The following is a 9,191-nucleotide window of genomic DNA, read 5'->3' as shown; positions in this document are numbered from 1 at the left end:
GATAGATAGATAGATAGATAGATAGATAGATAGATAGATAGATAGATAGATAGATAGATAGACAGATAGATAGATAGACAGACAGACAGACAGACAGACAGACAGACAGACAGACAGACAATGTAACAGCTTGGCAAGGCTAGGTTAACTGCTTCCCAGCAGGAATAAGTCACTAACGACCCTGGTTGTTGTATTTCTTCCAAGCTGAGGACAGAAGGCTCTTATCAAGGGATCAGGACTGGAATATGGGATTTTGAAAAACTCTGGAAAAGAACATGAGGAGAGTTAGAAAGGGAGTACAGCTCATTGGTAGATGGATGGCTCTTCTTAGGAGCCTTAGAAGCCTTTTAGCCACTGGAGGTTTTTCCTTTTCTTGACTCATTAATTCTTCTTATTAAGAGAATCCAGCGGAAAGTGACCAAATTCTGGCTTCTAGGAGGAAGCTCACTGGAACATTTGGTGAATCTTTTCTGTTTCTCCCTTTTGTGTCATTGCCGAATTAATGGGTGACAAAATTAATCATTAAGGGTTGCTTTGATATTTAAACGTTTCGAGTACTATTTAAATGTTTTTAAATAATGGCTCAATAAAGATAAAATCCTTTTTGTGACTACCTTAGTCTGTGCTTTGTAATAGAAAGTGTGGGAGGAAAACCTGTGGACATTTGATTGCTAAATTCAACTGGTTGGAAGAACACCATCCTGGCATGACAAGCAACAGATCTGGGGTTCAAGAAGCAGCTTATGAATGCTACTTGTAATTTGCAAGGTTTTTTTCGGCTCTGCAGAGAAAGGAACCCACTTGGAACTGGGACCTTTGCCCCAGACTAAAACCCTCATGAGTTAACTTCATTGTTGTCAAGCAGACTGGTCCCTTTGTGCTAAAGGCTCCTCTTTTTTTTCTCCACCCACTAGAGAGAGGGTAGAGGACAGTGGAGATCTCAAGTGAAGGCCATGCCTTGAGTCCACCACGTTCTGACCTCTGATGGGCTCTCAGCAGCTACACAGAGGGTTTATAATGAGCCCTTACTATGTATGAGGCACTGTGCTGAGCACCAAGGATACCAACCAACACATGCCAGACAGTCCCTGCCACCAAGAATCAATGATGATTCAGGCCAGATAAGGAACTGGGCAACTGGGATCTGTGGGAGTCCTTTGAGCATCCTTCTAAATGCTCAGGATGTCAGCAAGTCAGATATCAACAAGTATGTATGAAATGCCTACTGTGTGCCAGGTACACCCCAAGAATACAAAGAACAGCAAAAGGGAAGTGGTACCAAGATGGCTGAGGAGCAGGGAACAGCATAGTCAAGTTTCCTGCTACAATTCAAACAGATCTAGAAAAAACAGCAGATCAAGTCCTGAGCTGGGAAATCCAAGAAAAAGGATCACAGTGAGTAATTTTTTCCAGTCCTGGTCAGCATAGGAAGACAGAAAGGTCTGGGGACACTGGGGAGGGAGTCTGGCCACAAATGGCACACCGTCTACTCCAGCACAGGGAAAGGCTATACGAGAACAAGAGAAGGTCTCAAATCTTCAAATCCTCAGAGGAGCTACAGGAATGGGAGTAATCTGGTTTCCCTGTTGCTACTACCCAATTTCAGAACACAGAACAAAGAATGAGGAGGGCACTTGCCTCTCTGGTTGTGTTCCTGGTTGACATGGGATTCGGGTTCTAGACTGTGTACTGAGCAAAGAATAAGCAAGCATCAGTGTCCATATGGCTCAGACCCCAGGAGTGAAGCAGAGTCTCACTTCTAGATGCCTGCCACAGAAGAACCAGAGGAAAAATCCTGGACCAAAAGGGAGCCTGCAATTCTGACACTCAATTAGCAGAAATGTCCAGCTGTCTAAAAGTGGTTGAACCCAGAAACAGTCATTTGGTACTCTAAATGAGACAAGACCACAGGCATGTTGTGCAGACCCAAGTCCAGATTAGGAACTTTCAGAACTCAGACTGGGAACATAGACTGAAAGCTTGCAGGTCCCCAGACTGAGCTGTCCCCAAGGTCCTGGAATAGCAATATCCCAAGAAAGCAGGCATAGGACTAGCCCTGACATTCCCTCTAGAAGTGCATAGAGTACAGCTCTAATAGTGCCCAAAGTCAGGGAGTAGGCTGGAAGAATCCAAACAAAAAATAATCCCACCATTAAAAGCTATTGTGGTGAAAAGGACACTCAAGACACAAACCTCCAAAAAGAAGATCACTCCAAAACATCTACAAACAAAGCCTCAAAGAAAAATGCAGCTTAGGCACAAATTCAACTAGAATTTCTGGAAGAAATGAAACAAGAGGTTTTAACAAATAGAGTTTAAATGTTTTTATATGTGAAGTGAGAATGCTAGATAAACAATGGGAAAAGAAATATGAGCTATGGAAGAATGAATTTGGGACCTACTTCTGGGTCTTTGAGCTGAATGTTCTTAGAAAAGCATATGGCACAGTTTCCATTCCCCTCACCATTCTCTTCCCTTCTCACTTTCCTCTGGATGCTTTCTAGGTTCATGTCTTTAATAAAACATCATGTAGATAATGGAACACAATATTCTAGAAGTGATTAGAGGATCATAAAGCTAGACCTGGAAAAGACTCTAGAGGCCATTGAGTCCTTTCTTTTTTTGTAGTTGAAGAAACTGAAATCCAGGGAAGTTAAGTGACTTACCTAAGGTCACACAGGTAAGCAAGTGTCAGATGGGGGATTTGAACTCAGATCCTTTGTCTCCAGAGCCACTGCCCTTTTGCTTGTGATCATACTTACCAGGACAGAAAACAGTGGGACTCTCCCTCCCTCATTCTGACACGGTGCCCGAAATGCTGACTAAAATCCCATTTAAGTCAATACACAATGTTAGTTAACAAAGGTTAACTAACTCCAGAGGCACTGACTCCAGAGGGCCCCCATTAAAGTGCATCCACTTGGCGTGATTTTTAGGGATATAAACATATACAAACACACACATACCTATGTATACACACATATATATGTCAAATATATTTTGTTTAAAAACAAAAGATGACACAATAAAACTAAAAATGAAAGAATAGAAGAAATAAAAATATGCTAGCTGAGGAAGAGAGGGAGGAGCTCTGATGGCTCTGGTTGTGGGGGGAAGGGGACGGTAACCTTTTCCTTTACCCTTGCCTATTACCACCCCACTAGTAATTAGATCAATGGCACTGGCGGAGACCCAGAGCTTGAGAGTGTGAGGTACAGGACAAGTAGCAATCATCTGATCAATAAGAATTATTAAGTACCTACCATGTTCCAGCCATTAAACTAAGCACACAGAGATACAAAAAAAGGTTAGACATCAACCTCTGCATTCAAGGAACTCATATTCTAATAGAAAAAGACAACATACAAACAACTGTGTACATACAGGATGTATCCATATATATGTACACACACAATACACACACATATACGGTGAATGGAAAGTACGTTCAAGCTGTTCGTATGTCATTGAAGGTGGACGTGGGTTAAAGACAGGGGGACAGCTCCAAGGGACATGTTTGTTAGGTCATCGCTAATCTTTGTTTTATGAATAAGCTGCCTTTGACCCTAGGGACTTCTCTGTCTTCGGGCCCTTCCTTGCCTTCCCCAGCCAAATGGCTTTAGCACCATGGCCTAGGCTAGGATGGGTCTTATGTGGGTGCATGGTGCCATCTGCTGGTGAGTCTGAGTCTGCGCACTTAGACAAGGAAATCCAAGAAGGTTCCACTCTTCTGTGCATTGGGACCCAATGATGCGGACTAAAATCCCATTAAAGCCAATACACTATGTTAGCTAACAAAGGCAAAGGCACTGTCGCTAGTCTAATCCTCTCTAGGATTAATGAGGGTGGTAATAGGCAAGGGATAGAGGAAAAGATAGCCCTCACCCCCCCTCACCCCACCAACCGGGTCATTGGGACTCCTCCCTCTTCTCCCCAGCTAACATGTATATTTTATTTCATATATTCATTCATTTTTAGTTTGATTCTCTTTTGTTTTTTAAACTATGTATACATACATATATGTGTGCATATATGTATGTGTGTGTGTTATATGCACACACACACACACATATACATATTTCCCCCCATAAATGCTAAAATTGCTGGAGACCTCAGAGGTCCAGCCCAACCTCATACTCCATATGGTTTTATCTTCTCCAGCATCTAACATCTAATAGTCTCCAAATGACCACCATGCTATGAGTGTGATATAGTGGGAAAGAGCCTTGGTGTCACATTCAGAGGACCTGGGTTCAAATCCCAACTGCCATTATGCCACCTTGGGCAAATCATTTATCCATTCTGAATCACCATGGCCTCCTTTGTAAAATGAGGCCATCAGACCAAATGGTTCTAAGGTCCCTTCCAGCTCTATGTTGAATAGCTTTAGTCTGGGGAAAAGTTGTCCCCTATATGTAACAGCAATCTTGTTCCCTAGTGGTCATCCTTCCCCTCCCTCTGCACCCAGATCCCAGCAGGGCTGAAGGGTACAGAGTAGACCAGACTATAAGGGGTCCTTCCCCCCTCCCCATCCCCCAACCATCTCATCACCTATGGTTACAAATCACCTATGGTTACAAATCACCTTTGCATCCTTCCAATATCTCCTTCCCCACACAGTTAGTGTCCTCATGCTGGGACCTTCCTTTCATGCTCAGGGTCCCCCATCAAGACTGACCATGCCAGGAAGCATCTCAAACTCCCAAACTATTCTTCTTTCTCCCCTACTTGAACTCACCACATCTTTGTCTATGTCAGTATACTGAATAGAAAGCTGACTTTGACTAAATCAGGAAGATCTGAGTTCAAATTCTTCCTCTGACATATACACAATTGTATGAGCTAGGCAGATCACTTAATATCCCAACTGTCTAACAAAATCATTAAGACCATAAATTGTAAAGAAAATGTCTAAATACATTAATAGAGAGAGCTTCCTTGTCTGGGAGCTGACTATATTAATGAATTCACAGGTCCGGTCCCAACTCTGCTTTGCTTTCTAGGGAGTAGGGAGCTAATTCAGCCAGCAAGCATTTGCTAAGAGCCTGTGATGTCAGTGGCACCATGCGATTGCAAAGATGACTATGGGGAGGGGCGGCTAGGGGGTGCAGTGAATAGAGCACCGGCCCTGGAGTCAGAAGGACCTGAGTTCAAATCCAGCCTCAAACACTTAACATTTACTAGCTGTGTGACCTTGGGCAAGTCACTTAACCCCAATTGCCCTGCCTTCCCCCTCCAAAAAAAGGAAAGAAAAAGATTAATATGGGGATGCAGGAAAGACATATAATTCACATCCAAAAGGGCCTCCCAAGTCATCATTGCTGTTTAGGCTCCTTTCTCAATGGTAGGAAGAGGCACTTGGGCAGATTGTGTAGGCAACCCAAACTCTCCATCAGTCAATCAGGAATCCTCTCTATCCACATTCCTCCAGAATCCCGTGGATAGTCATCCAAGATATTTCTATTTCCTCTTCCCAGAGAGGCCAGGAGAGGGAAGGAGGCAAAAGAAATATCCCTTACAGCCCAACTCTTGACTATAATCCAGAAAACAGGACCATTCAAGCCAGCTCCCAGCTCATCCCCAAAGGTTTTGTTTTTTAAATAATAATAATAGTAACACTTAAGGGACAGCCAGGTAAATGGATCACTGGTTGTGGAGTCAGGAAGACCTGAGTTCAAATCCAACCTCAGACACTTACTGTGTGACCCTGGGCAAGTCACTTAGCCCCAATTGCCTCCAGTCACAATAATAATACTTAGAAAGCCCTTTCCTCCTAACAGACCCATAAGATAGATAATATATATAGCCCATGTAAATTGAGGCTCCTTATCCCAACTCCCATTTGAAATGCTGTGGGATATCCCAAGGCAAGACTACAACTTCGCCCTCCCCCAATGTACCTCTGCATGGGTAGCTCTGCCATCAGCTTGAGTCACCATTCAAATATTAAATACCAGTGGACAATGCCCCAACATCATTTAACCAATTAACTTCAATTAGCTTTCACAAAGGGATATTTACTGAAAAGCAAGAACAAAAATAAAAAGTGTCCCCCCCAACACCAATGGGGCACACCTATAACCTTATGACTTAAAGTGGCTTACTATGAACATTTGCCCCAGAAATCTACTTCTAAATTCAGTACAGCAACTGGACAAGTCACTCCTTTGCACTAGCACAAAACACAGTGTCTCAGGTCTGGTGGGACTCCATCTCACAGGCTGCTCTTCAGAGACTGGCTGGGCTAGACTTCAACAGCTTTGGCCACAGACCCTTGTCCTCTGACCTTTCAAATCCATGTCCAATAAATAGTCTTTGACCAAAGGACAGAGACAGAGGCAAACAACAGAGACATATTCACTGGCAGATGTTGGCCTGGGAAGGGACAGACAGCCCAGGACTTGGAAGCCAAGAGCCTTGGGAATAGCAATGCCTCCAGCCCAGTGCACCCCGACATCATCCTGGGAAAAAACCCCTGGGGAAATGTAGCCTGAAAACTGCTCCTGCACATGAAACAGCTACAATTACTGAAGACCCACAAAAGAAAGATTGTGTCTCTTTGGCAGTGTCTCTGGCACCGTCAAACAGCTCAGTGTCAGAAGCTGATTTGAGTTTATCAGCAGAAATGACACTGAAGATGAAGGGTCACTGTCTGCTTTGCGGCTACCCCCAAAGGACCATGAGACCTTTCCATCTGACTCGAAGCTGAAACCTTCCCTGTGTGGCATCTCCCTTATTTGAATGTAAACTCCCTAAGAGGAGGGACTGTATTTGTTTTCCCAGCACTTATGGGGATACAATATTTTGTACATTGGTTGTTGTTGTTCAGTCATTTTGTCTTGTCCAACTCTTCATGACCCCATTTGGGGTTTTCTTAGTAAACACAATGGAGTGTTTGCCATGTCTTTCTCCAGCTCATTTGTACAGATAAGGAAACTGAGGCAAAGAACGTTCAGTGACTCACCCAGGGTCACACAGCTAGTAAGTATCTGGGACCAGATTTGAACTCAAGTAGATGAGTCTTCCTGACTCTAGGCTCAGTGCTCTATCCACTGAACCACCTACCTTTCCCCACTTTGGACATAGTAAGCATTTAATAAATGCTTCATTCATTTATTTGTGCATCCATTCCCTACCCAGAAATTAATAACATTCATAACTCACTCAAGCCAGAAAGGGTAGAAGGAGGAACCTTTTGTCTGCCTCTCAATTCCAGTTCGGCAGCCGACCCAAAGGCCCTTCTTCACCATGAGATAAGCAGATCAGGAGCAGTCAGGATACCTGAATACTGTCTGAATGGGAGAGCAAGGCCCTGGTACTACATATCATCATGCTTTTCTAAAAGCAGGCTTCCCAGCATCTTCTACAAGGACTAACAATCAGGCAAAGCTGATTCCCCAAATTCCACAAAGGAATGGGGCTCTGAATCCAAATTTCCTTCTTTTAATACAACGATTTTCCCACTGCGCTACAATAAACAAAAGATCAATGGTTTTGTTCTATCCTAACTCTAATCTTGACTCAGTTTCCCTTGGTCTCGCCATACCCCTAATCACAACACTAACCTTCCTTCTCAGCTTTCTAACAGTACTCATCATACTTTATAATGGTCTTCCTTAGTATCAATCAATCAGTCTATCAATCTATTTATTAAGTATCTTCTATGTTCCAGAGCTATACTAAGAGCTGGGGATACAAAATGAGGCAAAAGACAGTCCCTGCCCTCAGGGAGCTTACTCTTATAGGAGGTAGGATATGGTGGTGTCATAAGAAGAGTAACAGATTAATAGGAATGTATATGTAGAGCCTGTATTAGATTGCAGGTTGTCTAGGGGAGGGGAAAAATTTTAAAATATAAGGGGCAGCTAGATGGTACAGTGAATAGAGCACCGGCTCTGGAGTCTGGAGGACCTGAGTTCAAATCCGGTCTCAGACACTTGACACTTACTAGCTGTGTGACCTTGGGCAAGTCACTTACTCCCAATTGCCTTACCTTCCCTGCCCCCCCCCAATTATGGAAGTAAATGTTGAAAACTAAAAATAAATAAACTAGAAAAAGAAGAGTACCAGACCCGAGTCAGTAAAGACCAGGGTTCGAATCCCACTAGCCATATGGCCACAAATAAGCCTCATCCCTATCTGTAAAGTGGGGTTGATGGTAGCTTTTCTTATCTATCTCTCTAGGAAATGAAGAAGGAATGAGACAAAAGATGCAAAACACTTTTCAAAACTTATACCTCAATATGTCAGTTGTCGATAGTGGCAGAAACAGTCCAAGAGAGGAAATGAGAAGAACTGAGTTTGAGTCCCAGCTGGTCTCATGCACCCAAGAGCCTGCCTGGGACCTTGGACTAGGCCTTTTCTCTCTGAGGTTTCAGTTTCCCAACCTAAAGAATGGGAATAATCCTTGCCCTGCCTATTTCACATCCTGCTGGGAGGATAAAATGAGGTCATAAATTCATAGAATCTCCGACTAGAAAAGACTTCAGAATTCCTCTCATCCAAATCCATCATCGTATCTATCACTGGGGAAACTGAGAGCCAGGGAACTCAAGTGACGACTTTCCCAAAAGACCTTGCAAATGAAAAAGTGCCCTGCGAACACAAAGGGGGACTCTCACCAAGCCTGGCCAGTTCTGTCTCCACATTTGTCTCTTGGACCCACTCCAGTCCCAATGAAGCCTCCATAAACTAGGTCACATCACCTCGAGCCTGAGTCATCTCAATAGTTTCCTAATGGGTGAGCCTGCCTCCAGGCCATCCTTGGTGAAATCTGCCCTGAATGGATGGCCCAGCCAGAGTCATCAAGAACACCTCCGTCACAAGAGACTCAGGGTGGTGGAGCGCAAAGAATGCTGGATTTGGAGTCTGGGGACCTCGGTTTAAACCTGGTTCTGCCTCTGCTAGGGGGTGCAGTGAAGAGAACATAGGGCCTGGAGAAAGGAAGACCTGAGTTCAAATCTAACCTTGGGCACTTACTAGCTGTGTGACTGTGGGCAAGTCACTTAACCGTGTTTGCCTTGGTTTCCTCGTCTGTAAAATGAATTGGGGAAGAAAGTGGCAAATCATTCCAATATCTTTGCCAATAAAACCCTAAATGGGGTTACGAAGAGTCGGACATGATTGAAAAACAGCAGAACAATAACGAGTCATTCATTTAATAACCATTTAAGTGTCAGTTACATGAGGAA

The sequence above is a fragment of the Petaurus breviceps genome, unplaced genomic scaffold (assembly GCF_028583685.1).
Source record: "Petaurus breviceps papuanus isolate PSGF00001 unplaced genomic scaffold, PetGlider_PUasm1.0 90865, whole genome shotgun sequence".
Lineage (NCBI taxonomy): Eukaryota > Metazoa > Chordata > Mammalia > Diprotodontia > Petauridae > Petaurus > Petaurus breviceps.
Note: the sequence above shows the minus strand (reverse complement) of the source record.